At 35.1% G+C, this 13,091-nt stretch overlaps 1 pseudogene; it reads right to left on the bottom strand.

Annotated features, from left to right (window-relative positions):
- Window positions 1-6,916: 6,916 nt before the first annotated feature.
- Window positions 6,917-12,888, bottom strand: LOC101389326 (armadillo repeat-containing protein 10 pseudogene; annotated as a pseudogene).
- Window positions 12,889-13,091: the final 203 nt, after the last annotated feature.

The following is a 13,091-nucleotide window of genomic DNA, read 5'->3' as shown; positions in this document are numbered from 1 at the left end:
TCTTGCCTTTTCCAGGTTCTAGAGGCTGCCTGCAATCCTTGGTTCATGGCCCCTTCCTCCACCATCAAAGACAGCAGTGTGGCATCTTTAAATATCCCTCCCTCTGACTCTGATTCTCTTGCTTCTACTTATAAAGACTTTATGATTACCTTGGGCCCACTCTGATAATCCAGGATGATCTTCTCGTCTCAAGACCCTTAATTTAATCACACCTGCAAAGTTCCTTTCGCTATGTAAATTAACATATTCAAAGGTTTTGGGGATTGACACAAGCATCTTTGAGCGGGCATAATTGTGCCTATCACAGTATATATAAAATTGGGGAGGAGTGGTGTAAACGTGCCCTAGGCTATGAAGCAATGGTATTTCCATTATGCAATGGTTCTAAAACCCAGCTTTGCTTCACAGACAAAAGGAAAGACCCCCCACACCCCAACCAAGTATAGGATTCTGGACTTTATCCCAGATTTCTAGGTTTAGAACCCAGGAAACTGTATTCCAAGAAAATTTCTTCCCACATCTCCTCCTTAAAATGAATTGCTAATCCAGCAAGTCTCTAAGCCAGCATTGAGAGTTTTATTTACCCTCTTCTATTTTTAATGACTTACGATGTTACACCATTGACTCCCAAAACCTGTTTGCGAAGTAATTTTCCCACATTGACATGCTACAAAGAAAAAGTGTATGGTCAAAACATTTTGAAGCTTTCTTCATACTTGTTTCTGTTCTTGGAGATAAATAATGGATATTAATATATAAAGGCTCTGAAAATCCTGCAGTATGTAAGCCTGGTTAACTTTGTTTAACTTAGATTCTCCAAAATTTATTTGACTACAAAACTATTTTCTATCCTTAACAGTTATCAATATCCCACAGAATACACTTTGATAAATACTTCCCTAGGATCCAGTGAAAGAGAGATCAAGATTTTTTATTTCAAGGAGGAAGAGAATAAACTATGATGTGCTTTGGGAAATGGGATGTGGACATTTCTGAGAAAGCTAGTAATATCAATTTATATATGTCTGTGCTCTATCGAAAATATACTATGTAAATAAAATGTTCAATTCAGAACTTGCAGATAAAAACTCTTGGTTGCTAATTTTTTGCCTTGTTTATTTCAACTCTCAGCTTCTTGACTGTTTAATATTACTTTGAGTTGTAGCAAACAAACAACAGGCTACTTTTCTTATAATAAGACAGTATGTATTTTTCCAGGTGATTTTTAGAGGAAACAGATTGCTTTAATCTTAAAACATGTATTGGCATTGGACACATATTGTTTTATGCTTGTCTCCAGAAGATTCTTGATAAAAATTGGAATTGAGTGACTTGTGTCACTAAAAGTGTCAGCAGTATTTCTGATGAGGCTTTCCAGTATGTAAACCAAAGAAACATGTTCTTAAATGCAAACTAATGAACATTGTGTAGTAAAATATTGGGACCAACTGGAAAGTGGTATTCTCAATTAGACCAATATCATGGTTTAAAATACTTTAAGTAACTTTAATTCCTACTAAACTATGAGAATAAAGGCAATCAATGTACAGTGGATAAGAGTACAGATACTGGTGCTAGCCTGTCTGGATTAAAAGACCCCCATTCTGTTATTACTAGTTGTAGGGCCTTGAGTAAGTGACAACCTTTCTTTGCTTCAATTTTTTCATATGTAAAATGGGGGTGACAATAGTGTCTACTTCATAGGATTGTTTTTAAGATCCAATTGTTTAAAATATGCACAGAGTTAGAGTAGTTGCTGGTTTATATTATACCCTAAGCTCTGCTATTATGACTATTACCACATTGGAAAGCATACACCAGATAACAATGTGTCCTCATGAAGTTATTTTAAAATTTTATCCTGGTCTTTGTCTCAGAGAATTATAAATTCTAAATAAGTAAATCTCAATCTGATGGGGTTTTGTTGAAATTGGTTATTAAGTAGATCTCAAAACAGTCAATGGCATTTTCTTCTTTCAATCAATGCAGTTAATAATTTTACAGACTTTAATTTTCAAAATTGTAGTTTTTTCCAAATTTCCTTTAAAATTGATAGTAAAATATGGAAAATAAGGACATCTTGCAGTTCTCATATAAAGATGTGTACAGAAAGGAAAGTCACCATCCTGAGCCTCTTAACGTGGTAAGAGGCTAGCTGGTACTCTATGCTAGATCATCTCAAGAAGTAAGTTCCACATTGAAAGTTAAATCTTACTCTTCAGGGGCTACCTGCTTGCAAAACTAAACTAGCCTTCAGTTCAGAAACCTGATGAATAGGCTCGTCAAGGTCAAATTCTTAATTTAGGGTCATAGTTGAATATGAGAAATCTATCATTTAATGTAGGATTTATTTAAACGTTTCTCTTTTAATAGCATTATAAAACATTTTATTTATTTCATTTATAATTATTATAAAAATTTCAAATAAAATCAAACTGAATTAGAATAGGCAATCCAGTTTTGATTAAGAAACTCAACCAAGTGTGTCTTCGGGACATCATGATGTTATAATTATTTATTAATAATAATAATCAATACTTATTATGTGTCAAATTATTCCAAACACTTGACTTACATAATCATATTTAATCCTCACAAATATCTCCCTGAAATAAATATTTTGCCCATTGTACAAATGAGGAAATAGGTTTTAAGTGATTAAAGGACTTATCCTTTGTCACACAGCTAGTAATTTGCAGAAACAAAATTTGAATCATATTGTCTGACACAAAGATGTATGCCATTAACCTCTACAGTATCACCTCCATAATACAGCAAAATTAATTTTCTCTCTATTAAAAGTATGACAATTTTCATTTTTTATTAAGAGAAGGAAACATGTAACTAATGAGTCCATTATGATCTTTAAGGAAATTATATGATGTCTCAGTCTGAAGAGGGAAATATGGAAAGAGCAGGGATTTTGGAGTGAGAAACAGTTGAAATTAAATCCTGGCTTCACTGCTTACTAGCTGTCTAATCTGTGAAATAGATAATAACAACAATATAATATAAGAAGTTCGAGCATAATGCCTGGCACATAGGTTACCTGCTCAATAAAATAAACATTTTAAATAAAGGCTCTGAGAAATACTGCAGCAAAGAAACACATTTAACCCCATGTTTCTCGAGTGGAACTCTTTTTGAGTGTCACCTGTTTCGTGGAACCCAGTGTTCCACAGAGGCAAACTTGGGAAATTCTGAGTTGAAATAACTGCCATCTTCTTGAAGAGAGAGGAAATTAATAGGCATTGTAGTAGGAGTAGTACTAGGAAGGGAAAGGCGCGGAGGATGCAAAACATCCATTTAAGATGATTCTACAGGATTGAACTAATGATGGAGCACAAAGAATGATAGAGTGAGAGGAAGAATAAGTGATGCAAAAGTTTGAGCCTAAATTGAACTAAAGCTTCTTCAGCTTTGACTTATTTCCTTAAGATATATTTTAATGTCTATATTGGAGTTTTTTATTCAGGCCTTCAGCATTTTGCAAGGAGGTGTCATCAAAATAATGGGAATGGAATTATTCAATTACTGACTTATGGCTCAAAGAATATTCTTGCTCTCATGGCTGAATGTTTAGGCATATTGCATTTCTACATTGCCAGTACTGTGTGAAGAGTGCTAAAAGAGACAGAAATAATCTCATGAGTACATAGAGTTCCTGACAAATGCTTTGCACATTTAGAGATATTTAGATTCTGGATATGAAAGAATGAATTGTTTAAAAACTTTATAAGTGAGATCTATATTGATCCCATTGGATCTATCATGATTAAAGGAACTCTGGTCTAACAGAGCATATTTGGATGTTTCAGCCAATGTGGTGGATGACAGCATCCTAATGCAAAGACAATTGTTTCCTATATATTTCCTTAAATGAGATATTAATGGAGCAAATTGTGAGATGTGTGAACAAATTTGAATGGACTATAATAAATGTTAAATTTGGGTAACCTACTGATTTCTTAATGAAGAGGAAAATAAGACAAAGTCTTATAGTTGAAGGACAATCAAAATTTGAAATGATTTCATTGCCCACATCAGAAAATCTAATTGTAATAAATCCTCATGTACAACAATATTTCTTTTTTCTTTTTTTTTTTTTTTTTTTGCTGGGGAAGATTTGCCCTGAGCTAACATCTGTGCCAATCTTCCTCTTTTTGCTTGAGGAAGATTTGCCCTTGAGGTAACATCTGTGTTAATCTTCCTCTTTTTGCTTGAGGAAGATTTTCCCAGAGCTAACATCTGTGTCAATCTTCCTCTATTTTGTACGTGGGTTGCCACCACAGTGTGGCTGTGGCTGCCTATGAGTGGTGTAGGTCAGCACCTGGGAACCAAACCCGGCCACTGAAGTGGAACATGCCAAACTTAACCACTAGGCCACAGAGCCAGCCCCACAGCAATATTTCTTAATAGGAAAAAATGAGATCCATTGAAAATGAAAGCATTCAGAATGGATAGAAATGGAGCCAATTTTATAGCTTTTCATTATTATGTATTGAAGTTTTTATTTTGTAAACACGAGCAATTTATTTCATAAAAGCAAACTAATTATGCCCTCTCCCTGCAAAAATGGAAAAAAAAATCCATAATTTCTCTATTCCCACTTAGAGTTAAAGATAAACTCCACAGATATGAAATTAGTCCATTCTCTTGAACGCTGCTGGCTGACATTTACTGTTTAGGTGTTATCTCTCTAGCTTTCACATTAGGAAGCAATACACTATCCTTGGAAGAGGGACAGAAAACAAATCAAAATCAAAACAAAACAAAACAAAGCCTGAAAGCAATTTCAACAATTTTGTAGGCTTTGTTCTTCTCTTCTCTTACAAACATCAAAGAGTCAACTGCTGTTTAAGATGATAAAGTATGGAAAGGAAGCCTGACAGCATCCGCTGGTTTGAGCCAACCCTCGTTTTATTTTATACGCGGGGACAGCAAGTCAGTGGATATGATCTTAAACACAGCACGTTTGCTTGTATTCATCATGCTTTAATGTTAGGAATTAAATGTTGAATTACCTCTTATCAGCCATTATACTCAATAGTCATCCTTCTCCAATGGGTGAGTATTATTTGGTTGAAGAAAAGTATTTAGAGGATTTCTTGTTGGAGCAAAATCCTTTCAAGGATCATATTTTTATAGCTTTTTGAATACTCTAGATTAAAAATAAAGCTAAAGAGGTAGAAGTAAAGAGGGTGTCATAGGTATACAAATCTTCAGGTAAAATACTGGTGAAAAATTTCAGGAGTCCTTGGAATTTAAGCTGAAAAAATATATATAATAGAAAAATAACTTCATTTTGTAAACATTTCTTATAAACCTTAAAAATGTGGACATTCTTTAAGGGCATGAGCCTATTATATTAGGCACTTTTATTATTTAACTCTTAATGTATGCAATTAGTTAAGCCTAGCCATTCATTTGAAAACTGACATTGTCCATTACAACATTTCTGAATGAATGTCAACTGGCAAGGTCATTCTAATTATTGATAATGTAAGTAAAGACAAGGGTATACGGACTCTGAATGCACACACTCATGTACTGCCTCTGCCATTTATTATCTACGTGAGTCTGTAGATGCAAATAATCCATAACCAATCTATAAATCAAAATTGGGGTGAGTTTGTTATGAGCCAGATCTGAGAACTAGCCCAGGGCCTTCCTTCCCCAAGGAAGGGCACAAAAGAAGTGGGGTGTACAGAGTGGTTATGTACTGTCAAAGAGGATGTATGATTGGAATGTCCCTTTTACAATAGTCATGAGATGCTTAGCAGATTGGTAGTGAGCACAGTAGGTCAGTAATTAATCCTTAGTTTAGGGAGAGATGCTTATCCTAAAGGAAATGCCAATATGGGGGAGGTTACATCCCTATCTTTAGGGGCATCATTCTTGTCTTTGGGGCATAGTAAATGTTTAAAGCAGATATACAATGTGTGTTCAACAGGCCACGTCAGGCCCTTTTGGAAAAACAAGACCAGGCCAAATTAGTTTTAAACCAAATGGCTTCCTCATATACTCCAATGTATCCTATTGCTTGTCATTTATTTATCAGCTCATAGTAAAAATTCAAACAATAGCAGAGGGTATACATATAAAAGTCATTTCCCTACTCTCCATTCCCACTGGAGTTTGTGTATCATCCCAGAAGTGTTAATGTATATGTAAGTATAAGTATTTTTCATTTAAAAATATAAATAGGATCATATTATACATATTCCCCTACAGCATGTGTTTTTTAAAAAGTCATATTTCATGGATATCTTTCTGCATTAGCACATCCAGATCTGCTTCATTTTTTTAAGACTGGGTAATTGATTTACTCAACTGCCTATGGATGGACATTCTGATAAATCCTGGTATTTTATTCACAATATCTTTACATACTGGCACATTGTATGACAGTGGTGAGTACTAGGGAACATCTTCTCCAAAGGTTTACATTTTGCATTGACTAGAGGTACAAATGATTAGATTTTTGAAGGTACTATGTCTGGGTTGGCAGCTGAACTTGAGCACTCAGGATCTCAACATTACTAAAAGAATGGTGCCATTCCTATGATGGTTCTAAAACAATAAATTAATGACTGATGTGGTCTCAGATCACTTCAAATGGTAAAAGGTCACTGTCATGTCATGTAGAAAAAATAACAAAGATATCTCAATATAGTCGGCAAAATAAAAATAAATAAATGTTTTTAGTACAAGTTCTAATATTCATTTGGTATCAATAAAATAGTCCTAAATAAACTGGAAGACCATGGCAAGTTATAACTGTATTGATGAAACATGAGATTTACTGTTTAAATTCAGCAGCTGAAAGAAGTCCTTTACAAAGAAGATGGAAAATAAGAAATTTACAATGTGCATTAGGTCCAGACTGCATTACTCTTTGGAAACATATGACTAATCAGAATTTCATTATTATTGTTAGAACTTTTTCCCTCACATCCACATCATGATGGTAAACTAAAGCTCTCATTTTCTGGGCACATTCTTCTCCATAAAACAGGAAGAACAGTGAATCTTTAGTGAAAGTAGATTGAGAAGCTAAATGGCCTTGGATTTGGAGGCAGTTATTTATATTCTGAAATAATGTAAGTACTCAAAGAAGAATCTCCTTTGCTAGACGGCCATAATAAAGGGAAAGGAATGGTGAATCCACTCAGGTACCAAGTAGTTCATCTGCTATGGATGAATTTCCAGGAAAATTCAAAAGGAGTTTCAAAACTTGAACTTTGGTGTTTCCATTTCCCACAAGAAACGCATTGGAAAGGTCTGTAATACCAATGTTAAGCATTTGGTCATTAGTAATGGTCATGTTTATTAACAATCCCTGTCCAACCAGCCGCACAGTGGACTTAAGGGAAACACAGAAAAAATCCTCACAGACTTGATGCATATCTTTAACTTGCTTTGATTTTTAACATTCATACTTAGGTTATTCAATGCATTTAAAGCTTTGCCTTTAATACCGTGGCTAGGATTGTTGATCACGTTCCAACAGTTGAAATACCACCCAATTAACAAATTATGGCTTGGTTAGCTGAATGGCTACATTGTTATTCAGAGTGACTAAACTTTTTTCAATAATTTCAGGATCCTTTTTTTTTAGGTTTTAATACTGCCTCTATTCATAAGCATATACATACACACGTACATAAAGAGAAATGAAATACAGATCTCATCCTTGGTAAATGACTGTTGATTGGTTGCCAATTTGAATAAAAATTTATTTTACCAAGAAGTCTGTTCCTCTGTTTTATTTTTTAAATTTTATTTAGAAATGTAAAGTCTTTATTTATAATTAAAATTTATATACCCAAATGTTTCTTCTTCTTTTTACACCAAGACATAAATATTTTTCGTTTCTAGCTCTATTGATATATATTTTACAAATAACATTGTGGAAGTTTAAGGTGTACAATGTATATATTTGACACATGTATATATGGTGAAATAATTACCACAATAAGGTTAGTTAACACATCCATCACCTCACATAATTACTATTTTATCTTTTGTGGTAAGAACATTGAAGATCTACTCTCTTAGCAAATTTCAAGTATACAATACAGTATTGTTAACTATAGTCACCATGCTGTACATTAGATCCCCAGAACTTATTCAACTTATAACCGAAAGGTCGTACCATTTGACGAACATTTCCCCATTTACCCCACCACCCAGCCCTTGTCAACAACCACTCCACTCTTTCTTTCTATGAGTTCAACTTTTTTAGATTCCACATATGAGATCATACAGTATTTGTCTTTCTCTGTCTGACTTATTTCTCTTATCATAATGCCCTCAAGGTTCATCCATGTTGTCCCAAATGAAAGAATTTCCCTCTTTTTTATGGCCGAATAATATTCCATTGTATATATATGCCACAACCTCTTTATCCATTCGTCTGTCAACAGACACTTAGGTTGTTTTCAAGTCTTGATTTTTGTGAATTATGCTGCAATGAACATGGGGGTACGGATATATCTTCAAGATAGTGATTTCTTTTCCTTCATATATATATACCCAAAAGTAGGATTACTGGATCATATGGTAGTTCTATTTTTAACTTGTCGAGGAATGTCCATACTGTTTTCCATAATGGCTGTACCAATTTACATTCTCACCAATCCCTTTTCTCACAAGGGTTCCCTTTTCTCCACATCCTCACCAACATTTATCTCTTGTCTTTTTGATAATAACCATTCTAAAAAGTGTGAGATGATATCTTGTTGTAGTTTTGATTTGCATTTCCCTGATGATTAGTGATGTTGACTATCTTTTCCTGTACCTGTTGGCCATCTGTATGTCTCCTTTGGAAAAAAGTCTATTCAGGTCCTTTCTCATTTTTGAATTGGATTGTTTGTTTTTTTGCTATTGAGTTGCATGAGTTTCTTATATATTTTGGATATTAACCCCTCATCAGATATATGATTTACAAATATTTTCTCCCATTCTGTAGGTTACCTTTTCATTTTGTTGATTGTTTCTTTTGCTGTGTAGAAGCTGTTTAGTTTGATGTAGTCCCATTTATTTTTGCTTTTGTCGCTTGTGCTTTTGGTGTATCCAGAGAAATCTTTGCCAAGACCAATTTCAAGGAGCTTTTTCCCTATGTTTTCTTCTAGGAGTTTTGCAGTTTCAGATCTCACATTTAAGTCTTTAATCCATATTGGGGTAATTTTTATAAGTAGTGTAAGATAGGGGTCTAGATTCATTCTTTTGCATGTGAATATTCAGCATTACCTGGGCCAGGGCACAGTGCTGGACCGGTGTGGGAGGCTCCCAGGGCCTGATACAGGGGTCTGCAGGAAACACTGGTTATTTTTTGAGGCTTCACTTTTCATATATGTCTAGCAGGGATGATGCTTTATAAATGAGCAACATGTTAATGTTGATTAATCTGATAGTCCAAAGAAATAGTTCATTGAGGAGAGATTATGAAATGTCTGACACCAGGCAGAAGAAATATTTGGAGAAGAGAATTTTAAGGAAGATTTCCTAATATATTTTTGAACACTAAATTGATTGCTCTATGTACCCCAAATCACACATATAGTTATTACTTCATCCTTTGTTGATTGATTTATGCATGTCTTGCCTATTTCCAAATTACGACTTCAGAGGCCTTTTACAATGATGATACAGAGAGAGTACAATAACAAATACTTAACACAAGGAGGGAGACAGCAACCAAGTAGTTAGAGGAGAGGACAAAAACAAGGCCCAAAACTCCTGGATGAGGAAACCATACCAATTGTTCACAGAATTTGGCTCTGTTCTCTCTAGCGGTCAGGGCCAAGATGGTAATGTGATGGGTCCCAGAGCTTTCATTATTGTTAGTAGGAGAAATAATGTTAGTTTTTTTCCCTAAATGAACTTAATTTTAGTTCTCATTTCTTAGAGAAATTTGTCATAGGAGTCTTTGTATAAGGAACATTATGTACTGCAATCCATGATAGATTAACTGGTGTATTAAAACTTTAGAGGGCTTCTGGGTGTGTCCTCTACACCTCTTTCCTTGCTTTGTTTGAGCTAGCCCTATATTTCTTCTCAATACCCCAAAGGCAAGAGTCATTCCAAACTTTCATGATCACTGTGTGCTACCCCTAAACTATGTTAGGTTATTTTCGCACCTATTACATGCATAGGACTGTGAAACATTTGTTTGCACTTGCACCAAATTCCAGTTTTCCAAAAGCAGTTAAGAATGTTTAGTCTGCAATTGCTCAAACATCTAGCTATGTTATAGGAAGCTGATATTACATAATTTTGTTGTTGTCATTTTGCTTTTCCTCTTAGCCAGTTACAGAATTAAGGTTAGGGACCATGAGTCTTTGGAGAAAATGTAGCTTATGAAAACAGGTTAATGGATATGAAGAAAAATATTCAGAAAATTCCAGAATGTCCTGACATATTAGCTTCATAGAAATGTCTTATCTAAGTTGTTTGTTGCAGCAATGGCAACTTCAATGATGTTTAAAACATATTTGTTACCAGACTTTCACATACTTGTACTCATTTCCAAAAATTAGGTTGAATTTTCTTCAGACAGACCATTTGGTTAGCTTTTGTAATTACTTATATTTCTTAATATTTTAGTAATTCCCCCAAAAGTATATAGGATGTATGTGTAGCTATTACAATAAGAAAGTAAAACTCATAGGATGTACTTATAGAGAAACCTTATTGTTTTTCCCACTGTTCCTTTAAATCTTTTCTGTGGCCTCGGTGCTTTCTCTCCCCCACATTCTAACCGTGGCAGGATCTTTCTGGTCATTCCTACGCAATACAGTTTTTTCATCACTTTAACTAAAACCAATCAAAACCAACAGAACCACTCTCAATTTAAGAATTAAAATTCCCTGCGCAGTATAATTGCTGTGATTTGAATCCTCTTTTAAATCAGACTTTTTCTCTTCCCCAAGTTCTGCCATGCTCCAAGAGGAAATCTGCAGTTGGGAAAGCAGGAGTGGCAGCTTTCTTGTGGCTTTTCCCATCTACAGCTTCTATTCTTTCTACCTCGCCAACGATACTTCTGACCCTTCCAGGGTTGGAGTAGAGGGAATGAAAAGTAAAGGAAGCATGAGAGTTTTTCTTTGACTGATGCTGTCCTGGTGATCAGATTATTTGTGCTTTCTTTCTGTGTCTGGCATTAATTTAAAGCTGACTTTTTGCCTCCTGGATACTTCAACAGTTCTTCTGAGTTTTCCGTTCCCCTCCATTAGGCTTCTCATATGTGCAGTCCACAAAGTCAAGTGTCTGCCTGCTCCCTTATTCCCCTCTTAGTACTGTAGGCATCTTGCGTTGCCTTCAACTTTCCCTTTCTTGATCTTTCTCATGGGTAGCCTACAACCAGAAACATTCAAATATCCTTTGCCTGGAGAAAATCTGGAGTTCAGGTCACCAAATTCACTGACTCACTTCTCCTTCACTACGCCTTCAAAGCAGTTAGCCATCCATTTCTTGTACATTCCATTTTCCTTGAAAGTGTAAAATACTAGTTGATTGTGTCCTGCAAACTACTAGGGACACGTGAATTTCTAGGCTTGAGAAGAAGGGCAAGCACTAACAGGTCTCTTGAAACTTGCACCCAGTATCTCATTAAATCACTTCTCACTAGATCTGTCCTTTCATCCTTAGCTCCAATTGTGCACAGATATTTCATATTCTCAAACATCTTCCCCTGTCTCTAGAGAACCCCCAAAGCTACTCATCCTATTTATTTCTTTCATTTGCTATCATTTTATTTGTTATTGGGGGTACACCTTTTGCACAGTACTTGACACCTTGGACATTTCCCGTTAGCTGACTCTCATTTTGACATTTTGTAGGCTTAGGGAATATAGCTTATTTGAAAAATTAGACTTAGCTCCATAGTTCAATGGATAGTGCACTGGACTTTTAAAAATTAGAGTGAGCCAAAATAATTAGGAAATTAAATCATTCAGTGGATGAATATCCCATACTAATGTTTGCATACTCATAAACTGATTTAAAAAAATTATTGTGGGTAAAATACATATAACACAAAATTTATCATCTTAACTATTTTAATTACAGTTCAGTGGTATTAAGTACATTCGTATTGTTGTGCAACCATCACTACCATCCATCTCCAGAACTCTTTGCATCTTGCAAAACTGAAATCTTTACCCATTAAATAATAATTCCCCATTCTCCTGTCCCCTTAGTCTTAGCACTCCCCTGATAATTAGTGATGCTTGAACATCTTTTCATTTGCTTATTGGCCATCTGTATACCCTCTTTGGAGAAATGTATGTTCAAGTCCTTTGCCCATTTTTGAATTGGCTTGTTTGTTTGTTGTTGTTAAGTTTTAAGAGTTCTATATAATCCTTGACCTCAAGAAACTGTAAGTCTAAAGGTAAATACAAGTATAAAAATCCTGAGAGTAAGAGGTGTACTGTGATAAATGCTGGGATGTATCTTATATCAGAGTTTGGAGAGTTTAGGAAATGGACTGACACATTAGACCTTTATAGCAGTGCTGCAATGTGTGTAGTTAATCCTCCAAATGCTCTCAATAGTTTTCTCCAAAAAACATCAGGAGGAAGAGGTAAAAGTAGACCTTGGAACCTATTTTAACCTATGATTGCTCTCTCTAAAATAGTTTCTTACTAGACTGCTCCTTCCTTCCTCAGGAAATTAAAATGGTACGCAAAGCATCTATTTCCTTTTTATTTTTTCTTACATTACTTAAGCACAGGTTTTAACCTTGGCAGGAAGAAGCAGGTTGTTTGCAAAAACAAAAGAGGAATCAGTGTTTTCTCAAATATAACTTCAGTCTAAAAATATATAGTGGCTATTCTATTTGCAGTTCACACCTACCAGTTGTTCTTCTTGTTTGTCAAGCCCCATTCTGCCTTTATGATACAGGAGAGAAAAGTGCTGGGTGAGCGAAGGACAACAACTTCATGCCTGTCAACCCTGCCTGCTATTGCAGAATGTGTATATCCTACCCCGTCTTAGCAATATCAATCAGCCCCACAAGGAATAAGACAGTTTCTCAGCAGGTGGCAGCCACAAGCCCCTCATTGAGTCTCGCTCCTCCCACAAAAGTC

This window comes from Ceratotherium simum, chromosome X (assembly GCF_057802395.1).
Source record: "Ceratotherium simum simum isolate JZ-2026a chromosome X, ASM5780239v1, whole genome shotgun sequence".
Classification (NCBI taxonomy): domain Eukaryota; kingdom Metazoa; phylum Chordata; class Mammalia; order Perissodactyla; family Rhinocerotidae; genus Ceratotherium; species Ceratotherium simum.
Note: the sequence above shows the minus strand (reverse complement) of the source record. Positions and strands in the feature narration are given on the sequence as shown.